At 37.2% G+C, this 17,228-nt stretch overlaps 1 pseudogene; it reads left to right on the top strand.

Moving 5' to 3' along the window:
• The window catches only part of LOC118851080, a 145,668-nt pseudogene that overhangs the window by 66,388 nt on the left and 62,052 nt on the right, over nt 1-17,228 (top strand).

Below are 17,228 nucleotides of genomic sequence, written 5' to 3'. Positions count from 1 at the left end.
AGTAAGCATAGCCAGCAGGAGGCTAGAGGGGTAGGGCTCATTACCTATTACTTATGTTTTTATTTCTGTACACTTCATATTAATATGTAATATTTTATGATATGTGAGAGGAAGCTATCATAGTGGAGAGAGAGCTGGCAGCGGGGAACAGGAAAACAAGGTTCAAACCCTTCCTCTTTTACATATCCAGTGCTTTTACATGTCCAGTGCTGGACAAGCCACTCAACCTCTCCATGTCCCAGGGCACTTTAAAATTATGAATTAAAGATAGTGAGTCTGCATCTGTAGATGAATTTCCCTCACATAGAGTTCCCTACAACAATGAACTCATCTAATCAGACCAAAACAAGAAGAAAAAAACAACTGTAGATTGCTTTTGAGTGGTAATAAGGCTCTGAAGCAGAGTGGTGGCCCTAGAAAGGAGAGGGAAAAAAGACAAAACTCATAGAATGAATCAATGCTATTTAGTGGCTGATTGGAGTGGAGTGTGAAGAAAATGAAGTAATCACATGACTAAATTTTGAAAACTGGATCAGTAGGAAAATTCTGATGCCATTGACAGGAAGAGGGAAGGCTGGAAGAAGGTAGGAATTGAGGGAAAGATCCTGAGGGTGCTTTTAAACATACTGAGAGATTGAGGTTGATTTGTCTAATTGGCAGTTAACTACACAGAGTCTGTAACTCAAAGCCAGTTTAACTCAGGACATAGAAATTTTGGAGACATCTGCATTGAGGTGATATATGAAGTGGGAAATGTAGGAGGTTATGTGTATGAAGTGTGAAATAGCATATATGCATAAGTATCTCTGTGTGTATGTGTATAATACATATTCGCATAGATATATGTACATAAGTGTATACATACATGCATGTTTAGAAATTCTTACTGCATTTCTACATGTACACATGCGAATACACACATACATATGTGGGAATAATAATAATAACAGCTACCATTTTGTAGCACTTTATAGTTTGCCAAAATGTTTTATACATGTTTATTTCACATGATATTCAGAACAACTCAGTGGAGTGGGTGCTATTATTTAACCCCATTTTATGAATGAGGAAACTGAGGCTAAAAGAGTGTTAATGATTTAGCAAGTATTTTTATACAACTAGTAAGTATCTGAAGTAGGATTCAAATTTAGGTCTTTCTGACACCAAGTACAGCACTCTGTCCACTTTATCACCTATGATAAGAGCTGCCAATAATAATAGCTGAATAATAGCAAGTATGAACTTTGGTTAATGAATTTCATTACTCTAGGAGCCGTATAGAATAATAGAAATATTATGTTGTAATTTGACAAAGATGGATCTGTTCCTTCAAACAAAAAACGAGGGTAAAAAGGGGATGCCTGGAAAAGGAACTTGAAAATGTCTTTTTGTATTTTATTGCTGTAGTTCCCCAAATTAGTACATGTTTGCTCTGAAAGGACAATTCTGAAAGTAACTCATTTCCAGCCATTCTCCAAAGAGGCATCAAAACATCATGAACAGCTTCTCTTTTCCCCTTTCCCTCAATCACATTTCAATGGAAAGTCTCAGAGAAATCTCTCCCAGGGAGAGGAAGGGATCCCTGAAGTTCAGAAAGGCATATCAGAAATTCATTCTAGGAATCATTTTTTTGCCAGGCAGCAGAAAAACCCTAAAATTTGATGGCCCTATTCATGGAAGTTTGGCTCGTGAGCCTCTTTCCACAAGCAATGCCAAATGAGTCCCTGGACATCTCCCTACAATGTCCTCATCCAAAAACATTACAGCAATACAGCCTATGAATCATTCAATGCCATGCAAACCAGCACCGCATTCTGTTGCCTGTTATGACTCCATTATTTAAAGCTAGAAAAATAATTATGTAAAATTGGTACCATTTTGCTATTTCTATCACTTGGTTCTTTTTCCTTGTTACATGTTTTAAAGCTTATTGATAATTTGTTGTTTTGTTGAAAGGTTTGCTTCCCATCTTTCCCCACCCCACAAAATACATTTGACAATATGGCAAAATAACACTGGATTTAGGGTCTGAGGGCCTGTATCTGAGATCTTTGCTCTTTATTACTTGTGTGCTGTTGGACAAATCATTTCACTTCTCAGGGTCTTACTTTCCTGATCTATAAGATGAAAGGGTTGGAATAAATTTCTAAGTCCATTTCCAGGTCTAAAATCTATGATCCTAGCCCTTAGTGTCTAAAAATCAGGTACCCCTCCCATTCTTTTGCTAATACTCTAAATTAGTTCAGTATACTCTTTAAAACTTTACTTGTACATCATTATAGAAATCAACTCTAAAACTTGCTTCCTGCCACTTTAAAAAAAAAGATCTTAAATCTCATATCATGAATATTCAAATTTCTTTGAAACAATTCAGTTCAATGATCATCTACTAAATGCTTACTACAATGTCCAGGGAATTCCACTAGCAATGATGAAAAAAAGACTGAACTAAAAGATTCTTTACTTTCAAAGAGCTTGCAATGACTGCAAGTTAATTTGAGGGAGAAAGAACAAAAATAGGCAGGAGGAATAACTTCATGGGACAAGGCATAACTGATGTGGGTCTTAAAGGAATTAAAAGATTCTGGATATAGAGATGAGGAGAGAGGGTGGTCAAGATATGGGGAGAAGCTTATGTGAAGAAATGGATGTGGGGAAAGAAATTCCAGTCCAGGGGACTTATAGAGCTCATAAAGAAGAATATGATGAAATAAGTTTGCAAAGACAGGTTGGCTCAATACTGTAGAGAGTTGAAAAATGACAAACTGAAGAGTTTGTATTTTTTTTTCAAAAAACACCTTTTTTATTTTTTTTAAGCAACTGATTTTAAAACTTTGAGTTCCAAATTCTCTCTCCTCTTCCCTTCCCACCGACAATCCCTAGGAAGGCAAACAATTCAACATAGATCACACATGTATCATTATGTAAAACACTTCCATAATGCTCATGTTGTGAAAGGCTAACTATATTTCCTTCCATCATATTCTGTCCCCCTTTATTCATTTTTCTCCCTTGACCCTGTCTCTTTTCAAAGGTGTTTGCTTTTGATTACCTTCTCCCCCATCTGCCCTCCCTTCTTCATCTTCTCTTTTTATCCCCTTCCCCTTACTTTCCTGTGGAGCAAGCTGCCCAATTGAGTGTGTATATTATTCCCTCCTCAAGTTGGATCCAATGGAGTATGATTCACTCATTCCCCCTCACCTGCCCCCTCTCCCCTTCCAACAGAACTGCTTTTTCTTGCCACTTTTATATGAGATAACTTACCCCATTCTATCTCTCCCTTTCTCCCTCTCTCAATATATTCCTCTCACCCCTTAAATTTATTGCATTTTTTTAGATATCATTCCTTCATATATAACTCACACTGTGCCCTCTGTCTATATTCCCATCAACTCCCCTAATACTGAGAAAGGTCTCATGAATTACACACATCATCTTTCCATGTAGGAATATAAGCATAACAGTTCAACTTTAGTAAGTCCCTTATGAATTCTCTTTCTTGTTTACCTTTTAATGCTGCTCTTGATTATTGTATTTGAAAGTCACATTTTCTATTCAGCTCTGGTCTTTTCATTGAGAAAGCTTGAAAGTCCTCTATTTTATTGAAAATCCATATTTTGCCTTGGAACATTATACTCAGTTTTGCTGGGTAGGTGATTCTTGTATTTAATACTAGCTCCTTTGACCTCCAGAACATCATATTCCAAGCCCTTTGGTCCCTTCATGTAGAAGCTGCTAGATCTTGTATTATTCTGATCGTGTTTCCATGATATTCAAATTGTTTCTTTCTGGCTGCTTGCAGTATTTTCTCCTTGACCTGGAAACTCTGAAATTTGGGGACAATATTCCTAGCAGTTTTCTTTTGGGGATCTTTTTCAGGAGGCTATTGGTGGATTCTTTCAATTTCTGTTTTACCCTCTGGTTCTAGAATATCAGGGCAATTTTCCTTGATAATTTCTTGAAAGATGATGTCTAGGCTCTTTTTTTGATTCTGGCTTTCAGGTGGTCCAATAATTTTTAAATTATCTCTCTTGGATCTATTCTCCAGATCAGTGTTTTACCAATGAGATATTTTACATTGTCTTCCATTTTTTGATTCCTTTGGTTCTGTTTTATAATATCCTGATTTCCCATAAAGTCACTAGCTTTCACTTGCTCCAATCTAATTTTTAAGGTAGTATTTTCTTCAATGGTCTTTTGGGCCTCCTTTTCCATTTGGCTAATTCTTCCTTTCAAGGCATTCTTCTCCTCATCGGCTTTTTGGAGCTCTTTTGCCATTTGAGTTAATCTATTCTTTAAGGTGTTATTTTCTTCAGTATTTTTTTGGGTCTCCTTTGGCAAGTCATTGGCTTATTTTTCATGGTTTTCTTGCATCACTCTCATTTCTCATCCCAGTTTTTCCTCCACTTCTCTTACTTGCTTTTCCAAATCCTTTTTGGGCTCTTCCATGGCCTGAGACCAATTCATATTTTTCTTGGAGGCTTTTGATGTGGGCTCTTTGACTTTGTTGACTTCTTCTGGCTGTAGGTTTAGATCTTGTTTGTCACCAAAAAGGAATCTAGAGTTTGAGTTTGAGTGTGAGTTTGTTTTCGCTGCCTGTTCATGTTCCCAGCCAACTACTTGGCCCTTGAGCTTTTTGCTAGGATATGAGTGCTTATAGAGTAGAGAATACTTTGTCCCTAGCTTTTGGGTCCAAGCACGGTTGTTTTCAGAGCTACTTCTACTCCCCAGGCTCTGTCCCAGCAGTGTTCCTCCTCCCCTAAGAACTGCCAATCAGGACCGCAATACTGATCCAAGCAGGGCACAGCAAGAGAATCTGCCTTTGTGCCTACAAACCGCTCCTTGCACTCCCACTCTGATCTGCTGCTAGATTCCTCTCACTGTGTGAGCCAGGGCCTCAGGAGGCAGCTGATGCTGGAGTTCTGGAAGCAGCCTCAGGAGCTTTCTGCTGCTGCCAATGCCACCGCTGCACAACCTCCTCCACCCCCAGAGCTGACAGCCGGACCACTCTGAACTCAATCCTGCAGTTTCCCCCTAACAAGCTCTTTGGTGTTTGTGGGTTGAGAAGTCTGGTAACTGCCACAGCTCACTGTTTCACGGCCCCAAGTCCTGTTCCAGCTGGCCAACTCCAGGTCTGGTTTGTCCCAGCATGGCCCACGCTGGGCTGCTCTCTGCTCTCAGCACCATATGACAGATCTTTCCCAGTGACCATCCAGGCTCTCCTGGGCTGGAGATCTGTTTCCCTCTGCTATTTTGTGGATTCCATAGCTCTAGAATTTGTTCAGAGGCATTTTTACAGGTGTTTGGAGGGATTTGGGGGAGAGCTTAAGCAAGTCCCTGCTTTCTAGCCACCATCTTGGCTCCACTCCACTGTATTTTATTTTTTAAATTAAGTTTTTATTGATGTCTTTTTTACATCATCATAGTTTTCTCCAGCATGCTTCCTTTTACCTCTCCATTGTATTTTATTCTAAAAAATATGGAGCCATTGGAGATTTGGAGGCAAACTTGTACCTTAGGAAGATTGAATTGGCAGCAGTGCAAAGCATAGACCAAAGAGAGCAGAGACTAAAAATAGGAATGCTGATTAGTATACACAAATACTAAAGGATTTTTTTTTATTTCATTACCTTTGATTAATAAACATCACACCCTGTCCTTGGAGTTAGGAAGACCTAGGTTTGAATCCTGCCTCAGCATTTAATTAGTTATGTGGCCTTGGTCAAGTCACATTACTTCTTTGTACCTGAATTTCTTTATTGCTAAAGTAGAAATAAAAATAGCACCACCACCCTAGAATTCAAATATTAGGGTCAAATGAGATAGGACATGTAGAGCACTTTGTTCACCTTAACACTATAAAATAATAGCTAATATTATTATCATTATTTGCTTATCTGTATATGAATTGTATTCCTCCAGGAAATGTTAATTCTTTGAGAGCAATAGACAAATGTCAAATGCAATGGAGATAAAGGAATTATATTATTTTTGGATTCCTTCCAATGACTTCTATTCAAATCTCTTCTTCTCCATCCCATAAGGTTAATAATACCAAGAGGTGTGGACAGCTATAGCAAAAAGAGTATTGATTGAGATGATATACTCACTTTTGGTCAAAGTTGGAATGGTGGGACTGAAGATAATATCATTTCAGTTTGTACATAATTCTATCCAAAGAAAAGATTCTTTTCTAGTCCTGTGTTGTATACATTATTGTCATCATATAGGTATATATTAATATGAAAATTATATAGAGAAAGACATACAAATTGAACATATATGTATTAATATACACATTCTGTAAAAATAATGTGTATATATAATGTCTATCTAAATGTATGTGTGTATATGTGTGTCTGTATGTTTAAATATTTAAGTTTGACTCTGAATATACACCACCTGTATTATAGTGTCTTGGTACTGTAAGTGATGAATAAAGGAAGAAAACAATTGGTCTGCCTAATTATTTTGGGTGTACTAAGGACTGGGTTCAACCAATCTTTCCAGTTAGGAATAAATATGGACCTAACTTGAGGTTGATGGCAGATTATGATGGCCACTTCAGGCCTTCTTAAAGGGTTACTTTGTACTATCACATTTCACCTTTGTTGCTGCCTATTAACTACTGCTGTATTGAGCCTACAACCACACATTCCAGAATGTGTGTGTGCTTTATTGGGTGGCCAGTTCTGAGCTTGTTGGGCCTTTGTTTCTAATTCCCAGATTCCACACCCCATTACCTAAATGGCGCCTTTGATTTTTTGGTGTCCCCTGTTGTCCTGACATTTAGGGGGTAGCAATATACACTTTTTGCTCTAAGACTATTGTTGTGGACCTTCTTATGTTTGATCCAAGGAAAGGTAGAAGAAAGAATAGGATTTGTCAAGTGACTTTCAGCCATGCCTTTGTTGGCTGAACTGCCAATCAACCACAGGTCAAACAGTATGGTGTAATTGTTACTGATCCATTAATTATCTATTAGTTAATATACTAACTACTTAATAGTACATCAATTCACACTTAAGGCATATAGTGACTTTCTGTTTTTTGAATGAGGAAATAGGCCTGAAGGAGCTGTGATTTTCCTGGGTTCATACACTCAGTAAATTTCTGAGCTGGGATACAAACCAAAGTTTTCTAACTTCATAACCACCATATCCCTAACTAATTAGCCTCATGCTGACAGCTCATATCACCAATAATGTCACTGCAAAGTTGAAGAGGAAGTAGTTTCACTTCAATGTGGCAATAGAATGTCTTCAAGACCTTCTGTATTATGTGCTTAACCTGCAATTTCATGCTAACAATAGATAACATCATCTAACACCCCAGGCATCTGAGCCTGGGTATTCCTGAAAATAGAAGCATCAGATTCTGAAAAAATGAATCACTAATTTATGAATTCTAAATTCTACCAAAATATTTTAATTTTAAATAGGGGATGATTGTATATTTGAGTGACAGAATCTCAGAGGAGAAAGCCACCACAGAGAGGTCTAGTCCAACCCATACCTGGAAAGAAACCTACTGTAAGATAACTGAAATCACTGTACTTTTTCTTTAAGTACTCTGTGAAAGAGGAATCTACTATCTTCCCAGACCTCCCATTCCACTTTAGGATATCTTGAATTATTGTAAAGTTTTTCCTTACATCTACCTATGGCTACTAGTCCTGACCTGTGAGGCTTAGCTAACCAAGTTCAATTCCTTTCCCATGAGACAGTTCTTCAGATAACTGAATATAACTATAATGTCTTCCAATACAACATATACCAGTCTTCTCTTCTCCAGGGTGTTTTATACCCCCAGTTCCTTCAAGAGACACTCTTTTGCATGGTCCAAAGGTTCTTTAACATCCTTTTCACCTTCCTCTGTATGTTTTGCATAGCTAGGTGGTTCAATGGATATGCCACTGAGCCTGTAGTCAGACAAACCTGAGTTCAAATGTGGCCACAGTCCCTTACAAGCTATGTGACCCAGAGCAAGTCACGTAACCCTGTTTCCTTATCTGTAAAATGTGCTGGAGAAGGAAATATCAAACCAATCCAGTATCTTTGCCAAGAAAACTCCAAAAGTGTCACAAGACTCAGACACAACTGAAAACAACATCTATATGTTTTATGGATTGGCAAATACATGGCATAGTAGTTTGTATTTTTATTAGTCTCTATATGACTTTTGACAATCTAATGTAGAATATAATCTTTTTGAAGACAGGGCCAGAAACCACATAATATGTCCTTAATAAATTATAATAAATAGTGATAGCATTGATATGTATATGTGGAATATAATATGTATTACATATACACATATGTGTACCATGTATAATACATATGTGTATAATGCTAGTTTGTAAATGTAAGAAAGTTAAAACTGTAATATCTTTGATTGACGACATACCCATAAGAAAAGCAGTAATATGCCCCACTTGTTCAAGATATTAACCTTTCTCAATGACTTAGTTATCTCCCACTTACACATGTACACGGGTAAGCAAAAGAGGTTTTAGAATTGAGATGGATGATTGACCATAAGTCACCAAGCCATTGATAGTGTATTGGGAGAATAAGATCCTTGTCAATGATGACTAGTTGTGGTCCAGATTAGAGGATAAAATTAGGAGTCCTTTGAAATGTCTGCCCTAAGCTAGAGTGAGCCTATCAATGCAGAGGCAAACCCAGTGACCAGGAAATTGAGTTCAAAAGATAAAATTAAACAGGAAAGTACTCTCTGTATTGTATTTTAAAAGCTTGGTGCCTAGGTTAAGTAATCTCTAGTGGAGATGGAAAGCTATCTAACCAAGAATTTGAAAGGACTATTTTTTTTTCTGGTTCTATTATGCAAGGGTTATCTTTTTTGTTTGTTTGTTTTGTTTTTTGAGAGACAGAGACAGAGAGAGATAGTATTGTTGAAATACTCAGGTTTCAAAGAGTGACAGATTTTAGTTAAGTTCTTTCTGGCATCAGTCAGTACAAAATCAGTCACTACAAAATCAATAGAATAGTGTCCAATGGAAAGAATACCCGTTGGAAGGAGAAAAGCAGGGAGCTGGTCAAGTAGGACGACTGAACAAAAATGGTTAAGTAACCTTTTGATGTTAAAAGAATGAACTGATGTTTATCATTGTATGCCCTGAGTACAAGTGTTCTCTATGTTTATTCTACTCCATATCTATGTCCTGTGCACATATATTCCCTATCCTTATCCTCCCATGTGTACCCTATTTGTGTCCTCTGACACAACTGATACTGTGTGTATTACAAGTATAATATGCTGCAAATCTTGGGGAAAATATTTTATGCTTCTTTTTAAAAAATAATTAAATGCTTTTGTTTTGAACTACTGATGTTTTCTTACAAACAAAGCTAAAACACTGGTGGGAGCTCACGAATTATTGGTTTGAGGAAAGTAGTCTTGTCTTAAGGGACTCATTCAGTTAGCTGAACGTTGGTACAAAAATTACCCATGAATGAGCAAAAATGCTTTATTTTAAGAGGAAAAAAATAAAACATTATGAAATTAATTTATAAACCATTTTCTTCTTTCATTTCTCATTGATAACATTCTTACATTAACAGAACATAAGAATTAGATTGAAAAACATTTTTCACATGCGGTAGAGCTGAGAGAAGGCAAGAGTTGAAAGTAGTTTAACAAATACCCAGAAAAGCCACCATTCTTAGCCAATCATTTGGGAAGACTGGTTTCTAAGAAGAGATTACATCTCAGATTGTGCTCTATGTACTACTGCTTCCCAGAAAATCCTCTTCTTCTTATACTTTTAACTTTCTATTTGCAATTTCCCTTGTGGTTCATCTTACAAACCCAGAAATGGATTTCATTTGTTCCCTTCTCAAATACCTACCATTTTTTCTTTACCCTGTCATTGCTAATAAATACATGTGTAGGGGTAGAAGGCAGCTTTCAAGATGCTGTAAGTTATTCCTATCTGCTCCATAGATTGATTACAAATTTGTCCTTTCTATTTTCTGCTAATATGTTCAGGTAATTCAATTACATAGCAAATGATGTTGTGAATCTGATTAATCCATGTCTGTGACTCAAATGTTCTAGGAAATATTCCAATTCCACATGCTTTCTTTTTCATCATAAATATTGATGTTCAGTTTCCAAACTGATGTATCTGTGACACAGAAATTCATGTGGGCCAAGAAGTTGCTAGCTTATTTACAAGTTTCAAGTTTCTCGTCCTTTGAACAAGCTATATCAAAATCAGCTGCTGACCTCTAGAACATATCTTCAAGTGTAGATCATTTTTATTCAATGTTTAAGACTGTTTATACTTACAATAATTTTTATGAGGGGGGCAAAGTCTTTCATTTTCCTTTTAGGTTTTTCCCCTCCTTGTGGACCTTTAACTTAAACTGCATTTATACCCACTGAAATATGACAAAGAAATACTTAAACTTCTAACATCCTAACAGCAAAAATATTTACTTTTCTCTCTTCTCCCCCCACCCCAGGGAAAAAAAATGCTTCTTTCCTTTCAAATGTCCATGTAATTTAACCCTGCACACAATGCTTAGGGAAGATCATGTAGGCCCAGTATCCAACCAGAAGCCTTTCATTTCCTCTCTACCAGTAGTTCAGAGGTTTGGAGCCCAGAGACCCTGATTTTCTCCATGCATCAAGAGAAGATACCCACATGAACAAAAAAGAAAAAAAAAAGAAAAGCCCTCATAGTGATATAACGTGATATCCAACATAAATTATATCCACATTCTGGGGTAGATTAACTATTTAAATTCCCTATCAGTCGAGTTCAGCCAAGAAAACTCGCACCAACTCCCCATCATGGTTATCTAGTCTCTTTGCCTTAGGTTCAATAAACTTGCCCAATTTAGCTACTCAGTTTCCTCCTGGAACTTCATCCCTATTCTAATTGCACCTTATCCTTCCTGGCTGTTTCGGTATAATATGAGATACCAGGCAGCAGCCATACAGTGAATAGGGCGCTGGACTTGGAGTCAGGGTGATTTAAGTTTGAATCCTTACTCAGACACTTAATAGCTATGTGATGTAGCGTGGGTTATTTGAGCTCTCTCAGCTCTAGTTTATTTCATCTGTAAAATGGGTAAAATAATAACACCTACCTTACCAGCTTGTTGTGAGGAACCAAGGAGGTAATATAAACAAAACACCTGGAAAATTTAAAATGCTCTGTAAATATTAGCTATTATTTATGCCCACCTCATTCAACCTGCTTTAACCAACTCTTAGCCCAATGGTTCTCAAAATGTAGTTCAGGACCCCTGGGAGACCCTAAGGACCTTTCAGGGGGTCTATGAGACCAAAATTATTTTCATAATAATGCTATTACTCTTACTACTACTGCTACTGCAGCTATTACTATGACTACCACCACCACCACCACCAGTGCTACTGCTACTACTACTTCTTTGTTTTTGTTCAATTGTGTCTGACTCTTCATGACCCCATGGACTTGTCCGTGGGGTTTTCTTCACAAAAATACTGGAGTGGTTTGCCATTTCATTTTTCAGTGGGTTCCCATTTTACCGAAGAAGTTAACTGAGGCAAATAGTGGTTAAGTGACTAGCCCAGGCTCACATAGCTAGTTACTGTTTGCAGCTGGGTGTGACCTCAGGATCTTCTTGACTCCAGGCTCAGAGATTTGTCCGCTGCTCCAGTACTACTACTCCTAGCTACCATTTATATAGTTCCTATTATGCGCTAGGCATTGTGCTAAGGGCTTTACAAATATTATCACATCTGATACTAGGTGTTTTTAATTTCTGATGTGGTAAATATTTGTAGATATTATCCACATGATTAAATATTTCTTGTGGTCCTCAGTTTTTAAGAGTATAAAGTGGTACTGAGGCCAAATAGTTTGAGAACCATTGTCTTAGCTCATTCCATTGCGCCCCTTTGAACTCTTGCTCCACTGTCTCCAATCTCTCTTAGATCCTTGACCTAATTCTCTGCTATTACTTATCATCTGTAAAATGGTGGTGTTATTTGCTTATGTCACCAATTTATGGGATTTTTGTGATGAAATGATTTTGGAAGCATGAAAGTGCTATATAAATGTACGTTGAGTTGAAATCATTTCTGTCTGCCCTACCACTATGCACCCAGTCTCCCAGGCTTGAGCTTTTGAAGATTTCTTTGCTGGGTCCCTAGTCCTCACTTCTCATGTAGAATTTGTTACCAGATCTCGATGATTCTGCATTAAAAACATCTCTTAAATCCATTCCTTCCCCCTCATTTATCACTTGTAACAATCCAATGCAAGACATCATTGCTATCCTTTTGAATTATTACAAAAGCCATTTTACAGGTTTTTTTCATGCCCATTCTCTCCCTTATCTATGAGAATAATACATCATTGTCTCATGTTTCTATATTTGTAATGTCTATTTATGAGTCTTTTGTGTTTTTAAATGTTTTCTAGGGTGGAAGAAATAAACTATTGTCCTATACCGGATATTTATTTTGTATGTTTATTACCTTTCTTAGAAGGGAACTACATTTCAGGAAGACCAGAGACATAAGCCATAATTAAACATTGTTTTAAAATGGTGATTCTTGATCTTTGGTGCTGTAACATTTTATTTAATGCTTTGAAAATGATATTTTGATATAATGGCTTCCTTTTTATTCCATGTATTTTATTGTTTGCATTCAAAAACTTTTTTTCTGAGAAGATTCACAATACTTTACAATGTGCCAAAGGCAGCTATGACCCCAACACAATAGTTGCAAGCCTTTATTTTATAGCATGAGTTCTACTCCAAGATGGCAGCAAGTAAGAAATGATAACTCTTGCCCCCTCATTAGAGTTAAGCACACTTAAGCTGAATCTATCAATCCACAGTGGACCACCAGGGTTGAGGGACGGGACATAACAAAAATGATTAATAATCAAAATGAGCAATTTGGAATAGACAACAACTTATCCTCATAAAAAGATTTAAGTAAAATATGAATATTAGAATTGTTGGGGGCTGGGAGGGAGATCAAGTCTCTAGGATGAGACAGATTTACAAATGAATTCTAACTAAGAGTTAAAGAAGATTTGCAAAGGGATGAATCAAGGAGTCCTTAGAATTGGCAAGGAGGAAGAAAGACATCATTATGAGATCAAAGGGAAGGAGAGGAGAAAGGATGATGTAGAGATGTAGAGAAGGATTTGACCCTAAAAGAGGTGAGACGAAAGGTCGTAGAAGATGTCCTCATCTCCTCAACAAAGTAGGAGATGAGGTTAACTGGTGATTTATTTATGGGAGGGGAGTGGAGGTATATTTGGGAACTTGACAAGAAACAAGTATGTTTGGCACTGTAATGAGCATAAGGTAGAGTCAGCTGGAGATGTACTGAGAATATATTGACACTGTTAAAGGACTAAAAAAATAATACATGAAGTGGGGATTCAGTTTAGCTTTTTTGGGGAGCGGACAAGATGTCCCATTTTCCAGCACAGTTGCACCTGAAAACCTCTTTGCTTCCTCTCTTTTCAAAAGAAATTGTAGCAGAAGCCAACATCCCCAGTTATATTGTTCCTTTTGTTTTAGATAAGAATCCAAACAGTAGAGAATAATTTATTTCCATGCTATCTTGCTAACTCCCACATAGGCTTAGTTTAAGTGCCACTGTCTTCAAGAAATCTTTCCTGATATCCCCGGGTATCCAGATATTGCTAATCCTTCCTATTCCCTGCAAAACAATGGTCCTTCATTACAATAGAGTATATATGAGAAAATGGAAAAAATGTTCCTTGCCAAGGGCCATAACTATGGTAGCATGACAGAGGCTTTTATCCTGCGTACCCACATTCAGGAGACACACTTTACCCTATAATAGATTTCAGCCTAAGATCTCCACTCTTCATATTCCTCCACTGTCCTCATACCATGAAGGGTCATACATATGAGTCTCACCCCCTTCCCAGATCCACCTTCTCCCATCACACTATACCTTGCTTGGTTTTATAGCCTCACAATGATACCATAGATCTAGGGTCAAATACTCTGAAGACCATATCACCTGCTTTTGGGGATACCTGATAGGGTGGTTTACATAAGGGTTATGCTGGGATCTCTGGTTTAAAAAAAGTACGCATGTCATACTTTTAAATTTAATCTATATCATTGTCATTTTCTCCATCACTTTCTTAAGTCAAGAAAAATAGCAAAAGTATAAGCCATAATTTGTAGTATTTGTCAATTTTGGAGGTGTCCAGTAAACTAAAGGCTATAGTGAGATAAATCCAGTGCATCTCAGGCTAAAGACATCCAGAGAATCTATTAGAATGGACAATATAGAATAGGTACATTATCACTACAGAGAGGGTAGCACAAAATATAGAGGGGTAGTACAAAATGGTGTAAAGTTAAAGAGTATTAGATTTGACACAGAGGAACTGGGTTCAAATCCCTAACTCTGTCAACTCTCCCCACCCCCCAAATGCTAATCTCTCTGGCCCTTGCTTTCTTTCCCACTCTATAGCCTATCATCTCTAACATAAGTGAAAGCTAGTTTATCCTACACAAAATCTAACGCTAAAATAGGATCATTTCATAATAGTGGCAAACTAATATCCCCTCTCTGACTCAGCTCTGAGCTACTTCACTGTTCACTGAGTCTGGGGAATCTGTACGTGGTTCTGCAATCTGCTGAGAGCCAACATGAAAATATTGGGAATTTCTCCTTGTTATAAAGCACTTTCTTAAACTGAGAACATGTTTGCTTCATTGGATCTAGATTTGGAACTGCAAAATAACTCAGAAGTCATCAAAGTCCAACCCCCTCATTTTGTTGTTAAGGAAAGAGAATTCAGCCCAGTGAGGTAAAGTGTTTTGTCCAAGGTGGCACATAGAGCAAAATTTGGAAACAAGACTTGATTTCAGTCTCTCTTATTCAAATCCAGTTTACTCTTGTATAATTCTGACATGTGCATGGGGGACACATTGTTAGAAGAAAGTCTTTAAGATGGCAAATTAAACTTAAAAAAAACCATATACATGGAACAAAAATCAGTGGGATCTCGTATTCTCTACATCAATTCTGTAATGATAGAGGTATGGTCCACTGTGGGATATTATTTGTGCAAACCTGCCTGTTCCCTTCTAATATCCTCATCAAAGGTGATCTCAATGCACGTATAGATTATTCTCATAAATATATAAATTATATAAATAAAAGATGAGGCATGTGGATTGTTAGTTATTGATATATTTTCAGGCTGTTTTTAGGTGTATAATAAAGCCCAATTTCCCCCCCACAATACCTTAGGTATTTTATCTCTTTCAGAGGCCTTCACAATAAATTTGAAGGTTTGCAATAATAAATTACTATGTCATGTTTGAGATGAGTTTTCTCTCCTCTACTTCTGAATTGAATTCCAAATGAAAATGCTTTTGTGATAGACAACTGTCTTTTTCCCCCTGTGCCTAAGGAGATAGAGTATGGCTGGTTGGATGTTAGGACACGGTTTCCATATTCTGGGATCTGAAATGAATTGTTTGTGGCTCTGTGGATAAGAAATATTCGTCAGATCCTGCCATCTTTGCTGTTTGCTGCAAATGATTTTACCCAATAACCTAATTAAACATAGCTCAACTTTTGCTCAGACATAAGATGTCAATAGTCTCCTTGTTTAGATATTATTGCTTCCTTGTAATTCCAACTCTTCCCCCTAATTCTATCTTCAGCAGCAATGCATAATAAGGCTGCTTGTTTCAATTTGATCTCCACAGCTTATGCTATCAGTCATATTATTTATGGAAATGATGCCACAGCTTCATTCGATCCACATGTCCCATTGTGCCATTATCTCCCTTTGCAGTACTATTTCTAAGCAAAGTCCTCTAGGCATTCCAACCAAAGCTTAGCTGATCTCTCGCTCTTAAGAAAGGTTGCTAAGAAACAAAACAGGGTACCCCAAATCCTCTAAAAGCCTTGGTAAGTGCTGAAAGAATAATTTAGACAGCGAATATAAATTATCTAACCTTCCCCCCAAAAGTTTTCTTCATAAGTGGCTTTGGGGAACAAGTATTCATTCACTTATTGTTTCAACTTAATTTAATAGTTTCTCCCGAATATCTCAAAGTCAGCACCTCTTACTTCTGTATGTATTGCTCAATGGAAGTTTATTCAGAGATCCAGTCATTGATGATATTTTTTTTTTCCTGAGCCACGACTCTTAAACTTCTGGTCTGGTGATTCCCACTTGCTCTTTTGGAAAGAGAAAATATTTTGATGCTTTTATAGTAAGAAGGCAATTGTTAAAATACTGTTGAGGGGTCAGGGAGAAAGAGCTATCAAAATGAACAGTCCCTTTCCTTGAAATTCCTGCATCACAAGTGGATACAATTGGGTACCTCAGTTTCCCAGTCCACCACAGCATCCCAGTCTAGCAGATGGGAAGGGAAGGCAACCTAATTATACACATTACAAATGAAGAAAATAATTGGTATTATTCATAGTGACCCAGAATACAGATGATGTGTCACTAGAATTAGCTATATGCCAAATATCATTGAAATACACTTAAAAAAAGTATAAGACAGTCAGTATATCCAAGTTGATAGATTGCCCCCCTTGGAATCAGAAACACTAGGGTTTAAATTTTGCCTCTGATATGTACTGGGTATGTTACCATGGACAAGTTATTTAATCTTACAATGGCCCAAGGTAACTGTCTAAGGCTACACATTACTGAAAGGTTGAAAATCTATAGGTAGGTAAAGATCCTCAGTGGATGAAAATACAGTTTCAGATGCATCGCCCCACCCCTGAAAAAAAGGAAAAAGAAATACCCACATATATGAGTTGTCCATTTGTAACTACTGATCTACTTCCCATTTGTTTCAAAGTAGTAGACTTCTTGATCTTGATATCACTTTATTAGCACTGGGAATTCAGTCACCTTCCTTTAAAGTGATTTTGAAAATAGACAGGCAAATTTGAAATACGAAGGGTGAAGATGAGACTGAGACCTCACTGTTTAGTCAATCTGAGTGAATCTAGGTAGTTATTAGCTCTTTCTCTGTCATTAACTTTGGAGACCTTTAGAAATTGTAAAGTAAACTGTTTCTAGCAGAAGGCAAACAAACAAGTAAACAAAAAATCAACTGTTTTCATCTACAGATATAGCAGTAACCAGCCAGTTAACTCACCTTGGGCAGTCCCTTTATATATGAGAGAAACCAAGTATTCAAGGCAATTCTCATACTTTT

Source organism: Trichosurus vulpecula, chromosome 5 (genome assembly GCF_011100635.1).
Source record: "Trichosurus vulpecula isolate mTriVul1 chromosome 5, mTriVul1.pri, whole genome shotgun sequence".
In the NCBI taxonomy this organism is placed as follows: domain Eukaryota; kingdom Metazoa; phylum Chordata; class Mammalia; order Diprotodontia; family Phalangeridae; genus Trichosurus; species Trichosurus vulpecula.
The sequence above is the reverse complement of the archived record's forward strand: the minus strand, read 5'-3'. Positions and strand labels throughout refer to the sequence as shown.